Source organism: Heloderma suspectum, chromosome 2, assembly GCF_057233095.1.
Source record: "Heloderma suspectum isolate Gila_16-S chromosome 2, 16-S_ref, whole genome shotgun sequence".
NCBI lineage: Eukaryota > Metazoa > Chordata > Lepidosauria > Squamata > Helodermatidae > Heloderma > Heloderma suspectum.
Window position 1 is genome coordinate 293,164,728 of NC_139459.1, and position 14,889 is coordinate 293,179,616.

General features: G+C 49.7%; 1 protein-coding gene across 4 annotated transcripts in view; it reads left to right on the forward strand.

Moving 5' to 3' along the window:
* CFAP92 (cilia and flagella associated protein 92 (putative)) overlaps window positions 1-14,889 on the forward strand; it is a 112,804-nt gene that overhangs the window by 6,484 nt on the left and 91,431 nt on the right. Inside the window, exon 1 of one of the 4 annotated variants that reach the window (XM_084839936.1) lies at window positions 11,793-12,245. The exons of 1 other annotated variant lie outside the window; for it this stretch is intronic. The gene's annotated coding sequence lies outside the window, so the exon portion shown is untranslated. 2 more of the 4 variants (XM_084839939.1, XM_084839937.1) reach the window with 2 other exon arrangements.

Genomic DNA, 14,889 nt, shown 5'->3' on the forward strand with positions numbered 1-14,889 from the left:
CCTTCCAAGGTGACGCAGAGCGGGCACGAAGCAACCCGGAATGGGTCAGGGGCTCCCCGAAGCATTCGGCATGCTTTGGTGCTTTGGCAGCCCTGGGCCAGCCACGCTGCTGCTGCCACTTCCGCCTCCATTGCCGCTGCTGTCATCGCCATCCTCGTCACCACCATCGTCCTTGCCACCACCTACGCCGCCACCTCTGTTGCTGCCGCTGCCACTTCTGTCGCTGCCGCTGTCCTCGCCGCCTCCATCCTCACCGCCGTCGTCCTCGCCACCTTCTCCACCGCTGCCAACTCCTGGGGCCTGGATGCACGCACCGACCCTTATTGCAGGGTGTTGCCATTTTAAAAATGGGAACTTAAATGGCGACTCCCTGCAATAAGAGTTGGCGCGCATGTCCAGGCCTCAGGAGTTGGCAGCAGCGGCAAAGGTGGCAACGGCGGCGGCGAGGACGGCAGAGGAGGCGGTGATGGCGGAGGCAATGTAAGGGGGTCTGTGTGGGGGCATTGGGGGGGGACCTGAAGTGGGGTTCGACATCCGAATCCTGTTTCGGGTTTGGGGCCGAGTCAGGCTGGGCCCCCCGAATCTGCCTGAGCCGAATTGGGCCCGCGTCTCACACCACAAAGCAACTTCTGAGTTGGATTGGGGGGTCCCTGCACAGCCCTACTTTTAAGAGTCTCCTTCACCTCTTTCATGGCCAAATGCAGTTCTTAATCAAGTATGTTACATCTGACGTTCTTAATCAAGTATCTGTTACATCTATATAGGAAACACTTCTGCTCTTATGGCAGCATTGCTCTATAACAGGTTTTGTCTGAGCACCTCTACATATTATATGACACTTACAATGCTTTAACTGGACAAGTGAGGCTATCATGAGATAGTTTGGGGGACCAAACTAAAGTGAATATCATGCTCAGAAATAGAAGCCAGGAAGCCTGGAGTTTTACTTACCCACTAGATCAGAGAGGCAGAGCCTCTGGCTTCCCAAGAAGGCTCCCCCCTCCCCCCATTCCCCAACCGTTTGGTGGTTTCCTGAATTTTCTGCAGTTTGTCCTCCATTCTGAAATGCTGAAAGGCCTCTCCTAAGGCTTAATTGCTCGCAGTAAGAGCTTTAAGATAAAATATGCTGGTATCTTTGGTATTTTTTCCCCATTTGCCTTCAGCTCCACCCACCACTGGAATGCAGCCCCCAAAAGGTTATCCAAAATGGAATTTGGCCCTTCAGCTGAAAGAAGTTCCACACCCCTGCACAAGTGTTCCCTACATAGGTTATGTGTTTGTCTAGTGTCAGGGAAGGGAAAATCCCTATAACTTTGCTCATTTAATATACAACTTTGCTTCAGATTCTCTGTATTGGCCTTTGGCCACCACTGACTGAATTCAGAGTAGTCAACAGCATCTGGGATCCCTATTCACAAACAGCAAATAAAGAGACTTTGAACCTCTTGATCTGCCCATAAAGCTTATTTATCCTCTGCCCAATTTGGTGGGACATTGTGCAACTTAACATCATCTGTCTCCTATCTACAGTCAAGCCATAGATCTCAGTGGATTTACAAAGCCATCTGTCAGCATCAAGGACCAGAGTCTCTTGTTTATACAAGCAGACATAAACCAGAGCCACATATCATTATCCAGTAGTAATGTCAGTCTCTGAGAACCTGCCACCATGTTGCCTCTATTATAGGCCTGCTTGGCTATGTTCATTTCTTTCAAGTCTTTTGAACAACACTGTTTATAGAATCACTAAGATATTTGTGATCGGCAATGCTTGGATTATGGAGGATCACATAAGAAGGGATAGTTTATTTATTTTATAGCTCCCTTTAATCCAACCAAAGATGCTGTCAAAAAAGAGGTTGATGAAAAGAGCTTTACATTTTCAGCGACAAATGTTTGGTGGCTTCCAGAAATGACTGAATTATGACTCTTAGTTATAGGTTAAGACAAGAGTGGGAAATTTCCACATTGGAAAGTTCACATATTTAACCTTATATTTGAAACCATGAGGACTAGAAAATGCAAAAAAGGAAACCATATGTTATGTAAGAAATTTTAAAATGAAAATAGCTGCTCTCCCAAGGACTAATCTAACTATGCTACCATCCATTTATCTGTGATTAAGTCCCACTGAACCCAATGGGATTTACTTCCAAGTAGGATTACACTGTACATTTAGAATTATCCCACTGGTTTTCATCGCACTTTGCTCACATCCATGTTTATTGGAATAATATAAAGTTTAAACACAAAGCTAAAGAATAACCAAATCACTTGAATATATGTGTAAAATACTGGAAAGGGTCAATTTATTTTAATGGGAGATAAAGATGTAGACTTATAGGGTATCCAATGCTAGTCCTGCTTAGAGTATTCATGACTAACTTAAATCCCATTTATTTCAATGGGTCTACTCTAAGTAGGACTAGCACTGGATACTGCCCATAATTTTTAAGAGAGCACAGCAGAAATGTGAGCAATGGGACAGAAATAACAGTACAAATACTAAATATATCCTCAACTATGTTTCTAAAACATTTGAACATTTAAAATGTATATTCCACAAAATTAAAATTGCACACAGTAAAGCATAAATGAGAGTAATATGCCAAATACCTTATACTATGTTTCTTAAGTATTTCAGTGTAAATCAATACCCTTTCTATGGTGCCATGTAACACTTTCTCATTGTATGCCTTTCTGTTCACTAGCTACAAGAAAATAGATCTGGCATTCATACCATTAACAGCTGTGATTCTTCTCCAGTCTCATAAGCCCTTATGCGGAGTTTTGTAACGGGATGGGAAACACTTGAGAGAATCAAAAGGGGTGTAGATGATGAGTGCTGACTGTTCTTGCTAACTCACAGCGGAGATTCTAGCCAGGGCTGCATGCAAGACTAGAAAGTGCTTAAAATGTTCATAGTGAGTTAAAAGAGCTTAATTATGGCAGCAAGCCTGATTTTGGTGAAGAACTGAAAGGAAATGAAACAGACAGATTAAGAAATGTTTGGGATGTTATGCATACAAATGAGTTAACTTTTTAAAGATACTGCTATGACCTCCCCAGTGATTCATTTTTAATAGCGTGTTCCATTATTTCATTTCCTTTAGACAAGAGAACACTAGAGACTAGTGTTTTTGTAATATATTGCTTTATTTTATATGCTAGCAGAGCCCATGTAAAACAAACAGACATGTTTTCAAGCAGGAGCAGATCCCCAGAAAACAACTTTTGCAACTCCAGCCCAAGGAGTTACAAAACATAGAAATTGGAGACATACCAGTTTCAGCCAGAAATTTACAGTATTTTCTCGCCTCTCTCAATTCAAACTGCTTCTTGTGTCTTTCTGGCCCTCATGGTGCAGGCATTCCTGACAGAGCACCCACGGAGGCATGCTGTAGCACTCGTCTCTCCTTCCCCTTGTATGTTTTACTGGGGGTGGGGGATGTGGATGCTGGCCATGTTGTGAAGTGTGGCACTGAGGGCCCAGCTACTCAAGGTCTTAATTCCAGAAGGGCACCTTCTGGACCCCAGCTGCCCTGAAAAAGGCTATTTTAAAGGGGAAATCCTTCCCACTGGCAAACTACTGGGGGGAGGTCACAGGCGGAACAGAGCTACCATGGGGTGGGGGCAGGGGCAGCAGTGGAGCTAACATGGTGACGTAGGTGGGTGTGGGGAGCAGAGAAGAACGTGGATGGATGGATGGTGTCTGCGCTTGTGTATGAATAGATGGATGTGTGTGTAGGATATGTGTTTGTTAAAATGAGAAAGTATGTGTTGGGGGGCTGACCCTGAAAGAGACACATACAGAGAGAGAGAGAGAATGTGTTTTGGGCTGGATAATCTTGAGAAAAGGGAGCTTTTCTACATGAGGCTGTTAATCGGCTGTATCTATTTTTAGCTTTGTCGCAGAATTGAGATCTGATATCTACAGAAGGGGCTTTTCCTTTCTTGCTTTTCCATTACATAACCTTTAGGTCATACTGTGGTATCACAAAGTAATGCATCTACACAAATAGGAAAACACACTTTCTTTGGCTTTCAGGAATAATACTCCATGTCCCCCTGCTTTTCTACATGAGGCTGTTAAACTTCTATATCTGCTTTTGGTTTCAGCTTGCAGTCCGTGCTACGGGAAGGGCTTTTCCTTAGGGGTGTGTGGAACTCACCTCCGAGTAGGGGTGTACAGATTATTTACCCCATTCTGGTGGGGCTGTCCGCTGTGGGAGGAGGCGATCTGTCCCTCCCCTCCAAAATCCTCCTCGGCCAGCTCTGCTCCACAGGGAGCCCGCAGAAACACCAGCTGGGGTTGCCCGCAGCCAGACTTCTGTCCGCTGCTGGGCTGTGACTGCAAATGGCGGCCACCGTAGCGGCTGCCATTTGCATCTCTGTGGTAGCTGTGATAGGCTACGTATATATTTACGTAGCCTATCATGGCAAAAGGCAGGAACGCAAATGGTGGCCGCTACGCCATTTGCGTCCCTGTATTAGCCGTGATAGGCTATGTACAGTCAGGGGGAGAAATATTGGAACAAGGATAACTGTTTTGGCAGTTGGCCTCGGCATACCACCACATTGAAGCTGAAAGGAAACACACCCAGATGGAAGTGAAGTCAGGACTTTCACTGTAGTGGCTAGAGTGCTGGACTGGGAGTCGGGAGATCCGGGTTCTAGTCCCCACTCGGCCATGGAAGCTCACTGGGTGACTTTGGGGCAGTCACAGACTCTCAGCCCCACCTACCTCACAGGGTTGTTGTTGTGAGGATAAAATGGAGGAGGAGGAGGATTATGTATGCCACCTTGAGTTCCTTGGAGGAAAAAAGGCGGGATATAAATTTAATAAATATATAAATAATTCAAGGGGTTTGGCAAAAGTGGGGCACTAACCATTCAGGAAGTACAGCCAGTGGCACACACACACACACATCATTGGTGGCTCGTAAGTTGGAACAAACCAACATCATTTCAAACTTAAGGATCGCCTTTAATACCTGGATGAAAATCCTTTGCAGTCAATGACTGCCTGAAGTCTGGAACCCATGGACATGGCCAAATGCCGAGTTTCCTCCCTCGAGATGCTTTGCCAGGCCTTTACTGCAGCTGCCTTCAGCTGCTGTTTGTGGGTTTTTCTGCCTTCAGTCTTGTCTTCAGTAAGTGAAAAGCATGCTCTATTGGGGTGAGATCAGGTGACTGACTTGGCCATTGAAGAACATCCCACTTCTTTGCCTGGAGAAACTCTTGGGTAGCTTTTGCTGTATGTTTTGGGTCATTATCCATTTGCAATATGAAGCGGGATTCTATCAGTTTGGCTGAATCTGAGCAGAAAGTATAGCCCTATACACTTCAGAATTCATCCTGCCGCTTTTATCAGCAGTCAGGTCATCAATAAACACCAGCGACCCGGTTCCATTGGCAGCCATACATGCCCATGCCATAACACTGCCTCCATCATTTATTATTATTTATTATTAAATTTATTAATCGCCCATCTGGCTGGTCACCCAGCCACTCTGGGCGATGTACAGCATACAATAAAACAGTTTAAAACAATAAAATTCTACAATAAAAACATTTTCTAAAATACCCTAACCCATCCCAAATGCCTGCCTGAACAACCACGTTTTTAATGCACGACGGAAGCTCATTAAAGAGGGGGCATGGCGGAGTTCCCTAGGGAGGGAGTTCCACAGAGTGGGGGCCACCACAAAAAAGGCCCTCTCCCTCGTCCCCACCAGTCTAGCTGTCCTGGCTGACGGGACAGAGAGAAGGCCATCCAAGGCTGATCTTGTTAAGCGGCCTGTCTGGTGCTGCTGGAGGTGCTCCTTAAGATAGGCTGGGCCAAAACCATATAGGGTTTTAAAGGTCAAAACCAACACCTTGAATTTGGCCCGGAAAACAACTGGTAACCAGTGCAACTCCTTCAGCACTGGAGTGATGTGATCTCGCCGGCGGCTGCCTTTAATCAGGCGAGCCACCGCGTTCTGGACCAGCTGCAGCTTCCGAACCATCTTCGAGGGTAACCTCACATAGAGCGCATTACAGTAGTCTAAACGAGAGGAGACCAGGGCATGTACTACTGATGGGAGCAGATGGTCGGGAAGGAAGGGGCGCAGCCGCCGTATCAGATGGAGTTGATACAGCGCTGTCCGGCTCACAGCTGACACATGAACCTCCATGGACAGCTGGGAGTCCAAAATGACCCCCAGGCTGCGGACCTGGTCTTTCAAGGGTGACCGTACCCCATTCAACACCAGGGCAACATCCCCCAGCCTCCTCTTGTCTCCCACCAAAAGTACATCGGTTTTGTCAGGGTTCAGCTTCAGCTTATTCCTCCCCATTTAGCCACTCACCGTCTCCAGACATTTGGACAGGGATTCTACGGCCAACCTTGGTGAAGATTGGAATGAGAGGTAGAGCTGTGTGTCATCCGCATATTGATGACACCGCACCCCAAACCTCCTGATAGCCCCCAGCGGCTTCACATAGATATTAAATAGCATCGGGGAGAGGATGGAACCCTGTGGCACCCCACAAGCGAGTGGCCATGGGTCCGAAACCTCTTCTCCCAGTGCTACCCTCTGGTACCTGCCGGAGAGGAAGGACCGGACCCACCGCAATACGGTGTCTCCAATGCCCAACCCCTCCAGGCGGTCCAGGAGGATACCGTGGTCAACGGTATCAAAAGCCGCTGAGAGGTCGAGGAGAACAAGGAAGGAGCATTCACCCTATCCAGAGCCCTCCTCATATCATCTACCAAGGCCGTTTCTGTCCCATGCCCAAGCCTGAAGCCCAACTGAAATGGGTCTAGATAATCAGTTTCTTCCAAGTGTGCCTTCAACTGCATCGCCACCACCCGCTCAATCACCTTGCCCAAAAATGGCAGATTTGAGACTGGGCAAAAGTTGTTCAGAACTTGAGGATCCAAAGAGGGTTTCTTTAAGAGCAGTCTTATCACTGCCTCCTTGAGGGCTGATGGCATCACTCCCTCCTCAAGGGAGGCGTTCACTACCACCCTGATCCCCTCACCCAGTCTCTCTCTGCAGCCCATAATGAGCCAAGATGGGCAAGGATCAAGCAAGCAGGTAGTTGGCCTTACAGATGAAAGCACCTTGTCCACTTCATCAGGAGGAAGAAGCTGGAACCGATCCCACAAAGCCGGTTTGCCACAGCCCGCCTCTTGCTCACTAACTGTATCCACAGCATGCGGAGTAACACACCTAATCTGATCAATTTTATCTGCAAAGTGCCTTGCCAAGGCCTCACAGGAGGCCTTAGAATGCTCCAGTGGTTCCGGAACCACAGGACCGACTAGGCTCCGGACCACTTGGAACAGCTTCCTGGGACAGCACTCTGCAGACACGATAGAGGCAGCATAATATTCCTTTTTTGCTGCCTTCCCTGCGACGTGATAGGCTGAAGATACAGCTCTAGCCCATGTCTGATGGTCTCTGGAGCGAGACTTCCGCCACTGGCGCTCTGGCCATCTCACCTCCTGTTTCAGAGCTCGTAACCGCGGATTGAACCATGGTGCAGTCCGAGCCCTGTTCAGGGGGAGAGGGCGTTTCGGAGCCACCTGATCTAATGCCCCAGTGATTGCGGCATTCCAGCCACCCACCAGGGTCTCGACCGAGTGGCCGTTGGTGTGCCCCAGAGAATCCCCAAGCGCGTTCAGGAATCCATTTGGATCCATAAGACGCCTGGGGCGGACCATTTTAATGGGTCCTCCACCCCTGCGGAGGGATTGTGGAACCGAGAAGTCCAACGTCACCAGATAGTGATCTGACCACGACAAGGGGGTGGTGGATATACCCCCGACTTCCAGATCACTCCCCGCTTCTCCGGAAACAAACACAAGGTCTAGTGCATGACTGGCTACATGGGTGGGCCCAGTTAGAATATGGTGCAGCTCCCAGGAGGCCATGGTCTCCATGAAGTCCCGAGGTGCTCCTGTGAGGATGGCCTCCGAATGTACGTTGAAGTCCCCCAACACCAATAAGTTAGGCGACTGTACACGCACATCAGAGACCACCTCAAGCACCTCGGCCGGGGAGTCAGTCGTGCAGTGGGGTGGACGGTACACGAGCAGAATCCCCAGACTGCCCTTCGGGCCCAACCTCCAGTACATGCACTCACCAACCTTGGTCTCCCGGAGAGGGGGTCTGGTGAAGACCAAGGACTCTCTGTAGATAACAGCCACTCCCCCTCCCCGATCCCCAGCCCTCGGCTGCTGTGCATAGGAAAATCCGGCTGGACACATGGCTGCAAGGGTTGGAGCAGCAGCCTCGGCCAGCCAGGTCTCCGTAATACATGCCAGGACTGCACCCTCGTCCAGGATCATGTCATGGATGAGAGAGGTTTTCTGGGTAACAGACCTGGCATTGCAGAGCAGCAAACGAAGGCCAGAAGATAGGGTCACGCCTCCCCCAGCCATCCTTTGGCTCTGGACAGGCCCGGAGCAGGGGACAGATACTACACATCTCTCCCTTGTTCCCCTTCCCTGGCACAGCCTGCCCCTAGTGCTCCACCAGCACCTGCCGCCCAGCCTCGGTATGTTCTGGCCCCCAACACTCCCCCCACTGCCTCCATCAGGTGGACACATGCCCCCTCGCTCCCGCCTATCAGGCAGGCTACCCACCCCTAAAAACACAACAAAATCCCCCAGAAAACAACAACAACAAAAACAATTAAAAATCCCCTTAAAAATGCCAGGCAGGAGTCCACAGGGAAGGCCTGGTGGTGGTGGTGGTGGTGGCAGCAGCAGGCACGCCTGTTCCCTGGTGGTGGTGGCTTCTCCTGCAGGCCCTGGCTCTCCCAGGCCACCTCGGCCAGCCAGCTTATATAGCCCCTCCAGGGAGGGGCAGGTGGAAGCAGCACAGCTGGCTTGGTACCTGGGGGCCTGGTCCTGCAGGGACTGGCAGTCTGCCAGGCAGAAGTCCATAGGGAAGGCCTGGTGGTGGTGGTAGCAGCAGCAGCAGCAGGCCCAGCAGCAGCAGGCACACCTCTTCCCCACTGGTGGTGGCTTCTCCTGCAGGCCCCGGCTCTCCCAGGTCACCTCGGCCAGCCAGCTTATATAGCCCCTCCAGGGAGGGGCAGGTGGAAGCAGCACAGCTGGCTTGGTACCTGGGGGCCTGGTCCTGCAGGGACTGGCAGTCTGCCAGGCAGAAGTCCATAGGGAAGGCCTGGTGGTGGTGGTAGCAGCAGCAGCAGCAGGCCCAGCAGCAGCAGGCACACCTCTTCCCCACTGGTGGTGGCTTCTCCTGCAGGCCCCGGCTCTCCCAGGTCACCTCAGCCAGCCAGCTTATGTAGCCCCTCCAGGAAGGGGCAGGTGGAAGCAGCACAGCTGGCTCAGTACCTGGGGGCCTGGTCCTGCAGGGACTGGCGGTCTGCCAGGCAGAAGTCCACAGGGAAGACCTGGTGGTGGTGGCAGCAGCCATGTAAACATCATGTTTGACAGATGATGTGGTATGCTTTGGATCATGAGCTGTTCCTTTCCTTCTCCATACTTTTCTCTTCCTATCATTCTGATACAAGTTAATCTTGGTTCATCAGTCCAAAGAATCTTATTCCAGAACTGGGCAGGCTTTTTTAGATGTTTGCTGGCAAAGGCTAATCTGGCCTTTCAGTTCTTGAGCGTTACCAGTGGTTTGCGCCTTGTTGTGAAGCCTCTGTATTTACATTCATAGAGCCGTCTCAACTGTAGATGTTGACAATGACACGCCTACCTCCGCAAGAGCATTCTAGACATGGCTAGATGTTGTGAAAGGGTTCCTCTTCACCATGAGCAGAATTCTGTGGTCATCCACTTTAGTTGTTTTCTGTGGTCTTCCAGGCCTTCTGCTTTTGCTGAGCTTGCTAGTTAATTCCTTCTTTTTCAGGATGTTCCAAAGTGTTGTGTTGGCCACTCCCACTGTTTTTGTTCTCTCTCTGATGGGTTTATTTTGTTTCCTCAGCCTAATGATGGCCTCCTTCACTCGCATGGACACCTCTTTGGACCTCATGTTGGGGGTTCCAGTGAACAGCTACCAAATGCAAATGCAACACTCAGAACCACCTCCAGGCCTTTTATCTGCTTGATTGGTCATGGAGCACCCAGGAAACAGGCCACACCTGGCCATGCAGCTGCTTGTCAGCCATTCGTTCCATTACTTATGAGCCACCAACGATGGGGGTGTGTGCATGCCACTGGCTGTACTTCCTGAATGGGTAGTGCCCCACTTTTGTCAAACCCCTTGAATTCCAGCTGAAAGTCCTGACTTTGCTCCCATCTGGGTGCGTTTCGTATATATTTACATAGCCTATCACGGCAAAAGGTGTCCCTGCGTTAGCCATGAGGTTACGTAAATACGTACATAGCCTATCATTGCTAAAGTAGAGAGGAAATGGTGGCCGCAGACCAGGACAGCCATTCGCGGGGGCAGTGGACGGCCAACTAAGGTAGGCTCTGTCCCAGGTAAATTTTGTGGAGTGGCGGGGGGGATTGCTCCGTTCTGCCACAGACTCAATGGAGTCTGTGGCGGAATTCTCTAACATCCCTACCTCCGAATCCGCAGGGGTTCATGGGGGGGGGGAGGCGATCCATTCCTCCCCCCGGAATCCTCCCTGGCTGGCTCTGCAGCGAGTGTGCAGAGCCGCTGGCTGGGTCCGTCCGCTGCTGGACTTCAGACGCAAATGGCATCCGGCGTAGCGGGTGCTATTTGTGTCCCTGCCTTTTGCCGTGATAAGCTACGTAAATCTTTACATAGCCTATCACAGCAAAAGGAACGCAAACGGTGTCCGAAGACAGGCAGCAGTGGCCAGGACAGGAGGCAATGGCTGGCCAGCAGCAGGTAGGATCCGGCTGGCGCGGATTCCCCTGGGTGGCAGAGGTGAGTCTTTCGTTCTGCCGTAGACTCTGGGGGGCTGGATTCTTAGAATCCAGCCTCATTGGAGTCCATGGCAGAATTCTCCACCATCCCTACTTTTCCTTTCCTGCTATGTAACTACTAGGTGGCACTGTGGTATAGCAGAATAACACAAATACAAAATGGGAGAAAAGCGTTTCTTTCACTTTTACAATTAAAAACCACATTTTCCCTGCTCTAAAAAAGCTCTTTATACACAGAAGCAAAACTGGAGGGTCATGACATCCTCAAAAGAACCTGTAAACAACCAAGAGTAGGAAATGATGCGTGCATAATAAATTCCTCTTGTAGTAAAGCCCTCCAGGTAAAAAAAATAAACTGGGAAACTGCTCTTAAAAAACAGACGCGAAACTGGAGGGTCACAATGTCCTCTAAATAACCCATAAACTATGAGTGAAGAATGCGAGGCCACAATAAACGCTTCCTATAGCAAAAGTCAAGATGTTTGTGCATGTGTGATTATCCAAAAGGAAGAGAAAGGGTATGCATGCACGTACGGGTGATGAGCTGGGAGAAAGAGGCTGCAGAGAGAGATAATTTACCTTCTCGAAATGGGTGTTGGGTTATAGTAGAGAACTGTGGGTACGAAGGAGTGCTTTTAGGGCTCAACCTCCACCTGTAGCGTGTCCTCAGTTTCTTGGACAAGTTACATTTTCTTTTAGTCTCACATTTGTCTTCTGTGAATGAGGGGCTTTGTGACCGACTGTCGTCCACACCCACCAGAGCAGCCATTTTGTGAATGGGCACCTCCCACCCCGTGACAGCTATTTTCTCACGGCGCCCATAGCAATTTCTCGACGTTTCACAAGTGCCCACGGGTTCAACGAGGGGTGTGTGTGTGGGGGGGTGGGGGGCTGCTCTGGTGGTATAGGTAGCTCCCCCGTGTGTGTGACAGAGAGAGGTTCCATGCGGTTCCGCATTGTTCTCTGCCGGAGTTTGGAATGCGCGTCCGTTGCGGTGGAACTGCGCCCCAAGTCCTTCAGAAAGCAATGGCCTGCGCAAGAGCGCGCGCGCGCACCGAACTTTGGGGCCACGCTTTCGCGTGATCGCTCCGGCCGCGTCCCCCGCGTGAACCCCGCCCCCACTTCCTCGGGGCCCACTTTGGCCTCCACGCGCTGCTCCTTCCTCGCTGGCGTCGGGAAAGCAGGAGCCGAAGCCGCGGCAGCTTCGTCTGACCACCTGCTGTGGGCTCCGCCTGCAAACTAGCCAAGCGAGCAACTTCCTTAGCAACTCGGGCTTCCCGCGATCTCTACGCCCAAGCGTCGCTTGGCCGACCGTCGAGTTGCGGCGCCAAGGCCGCTTCCTTGGGGCATTGGGCCGCCGAGGCAGCGGGATTCTTCGGTGAAGCGGAGGACGATAAAAGAGCGGTCACGCCTGGCCGGGCGGGACGAGGCGGCTTGTGTTGGGGTCGCCGTGCGCCTCCTGGGCACAGCGGATTTCTGCCGCGCTCCCTCTGCCGCGGCGGTGACGCCTTTGCTGCTCGGGTGCAGGACAGGTAGCACCTGGCGGGTTGCGAGGGGCTGAGCGCCCCCTGTGCTCTACTCGCCCGCCGCTTGTGGCGAAGGAAGCCAGGGAAGCGCCTGCGGTGGCTTTGCGGGCTTTGCAGGGAGACCGCTAAACTGTCCAGTAGGAAAGCTCATCCCGTGTTTCTGTGTGGCTGTGTCGGCCCCTCTTGTCTCTCTTTTTTAAGAACGGGATTATATTTCGGGACTCGTCGAATTTATTCTTCCCTCCCCTCTACAACTCCCTGCTTAGTCTAAGGTAGGGAGGGTTGAAGAGTCCACATTTCCCATTTCCTTTTTTGCTTTTTTTTTTTTTTTTGCAGACGAGGGGGAGTTGTTTTGGTTTTTCATTTGTTGCCTTATTTCATTTCTTTTCTGTGTCTTGGAAAAATAAGGGAAACAATGCCCTGTCCATATGCAAAGTTCATCTTTAGTCCCCAAGGCTGGGGTAGGCAGCCTGGTGTCCACCAGATGGTTTGGACTACAACTTCCACAATCCCTGACCATTGGCTATGGTGACTGGGGATGATGGAACTGTATTCCAGAACATTTGGCCAGTGTGGTGTAGTGGTGAGAGTGTTGGACTGGGAGCCAGGAGATCTGGGTTCTAGTCCCCACTCAGCCGTGGAAGCTCACTGGGGGACTTTGGGCCAGTCACAGACTCTCAGCCCAACCTACCTCACAGGGTTGTTGTTGTGAGGATAAAATGGAGAGGAGGAGGAGGATTGTGTATGCTGCCTTGAGTTCCTTGCAAGAGGAAAAAAGGTGGGATATAAATGTAGTGCAATTTGGAGGGCAGGTTGCCTACCTGCACTCTTAAGGTGGGGATTTTTTTTTAATTATAAGAAGATATGGATATGTACAGTTCCTTTTCCCCAGGTCCCACTCCAAAGGACCCAAGGGCAAAGTATCCCATAGTGCCTTCCCTTAATGGAAAGAAAGCGTCTGTTTTTGTTAGAGTTTGGGTATGCTGCAGAATCTGGAATGCTGTGCCTCATCTGCAAGCAGCCTATCTAGGGTGGCAGCATCCTTATGGGTGCTGTGTAGAGACAGCAGGTAATCACTTGACTTGATTGGGACATGTCTTCTGCCTTCTGTTTTATTTTTGTGGGTAATGGCTGAATGGCCAGCACATAAACCCAGGCTGCCACGGTGTCCATGCAAAATGGCACATGAGGCACTTTGTGCATCACTGTGTCTTGTACAACACACGTGAGTTCACGTTCACTTTGCTGTGCTATGCTGCAAATGCAGGACCGCTCCCAGACAGCTTCTTAGTATGTGTACACATATTAACAACCAATGTATGCCTGGCTTTGAAGCCTACAATTCCAGGCAAGCCATTTTTTAAAATGCAGATGTTAAATTCTTGCCTGCCGACAATCCTACCGCATGTGCAGCTCCTGCCATTGCAGGCACGCAGTGTTGGAAGGCAAATAGCTGTTGCTACACAGCTAGTGGCGGTACAGGGGGCTTTTCAGTATTTACACTTGCTGCCTGTAACTTCAAGAGGAGAAAGAAACCTCCCTTAAGCTTGTTCACAGATTAACAACCCCTGTGAGGCTGCACTATATAAACAACGAGCTCTCACCACTGTGCTGGAGAAAATGTCCTGGGTTTTCACATGTAGTGAAAAGGTCCTTTGGTGGAACTCTTTTGGTCTTAAATGTTTATGTTAATTTTGGATATGAACAAGCAAATGTTCACATCTGACCCCAAATTAGCTCTATTATCTTTTATCCAGACAAATAGAATCAAAGCATGTATAAAGAGATGATGGTCCTCACAATCCCTGCTAAAAGAATCGAAATTGCCCCATCCTAGAAAGTTCCAACAGGCATGTAGCCCATGGCTGGCTCAAGACAGTCTGCCAGATGATGTTAGCTGAGAAGCTGACACATGATAGCCATCTGGTTAGGGGGCTAACTAAACAGGACACTTTTCTAGAGACATAGTTCCCTTTTATCACTTACATAAATAGTGACATGTCTGATCTCTGTCCTCCGGCATTGCAGGTGTGCTTTGGGCAGGTATACTCGCATAAAGGAGGACAAAATAATTCTTTACTTAGTTTGGTCTTGATAATTACAGGTCATGCATCAATAAGAATTACTTTAGGTTAGGGGTGGGGATAGAGATGTGAAGACCTGGAAAATTCGGGGGGGGGGCATTTCCCCCCCCCCCAAGGATCGTTTTGTTTTTTGAAAAACTGAACAGCTTTGGATTATGAAATATTTTATTTTAGAATGAATAAATTATATAAGACAAGGTGTTTATATATTATTACCCAGCCTTTCCTTCCCCCAAATGATTTCTAAAAGTGATGTAATAAGACTTTCTTAGAAAGACTAAGGGTGCAATCCTATGCATGTTTAGACAGAGAAAAGGCCTACAACTCCTAGCATTCCCCAGCCAGGCCCTAAGAGATGTAAAATTTCTGGAAATTTATTGATTTATTTGATTTGTACCCCATCTTTCTATAA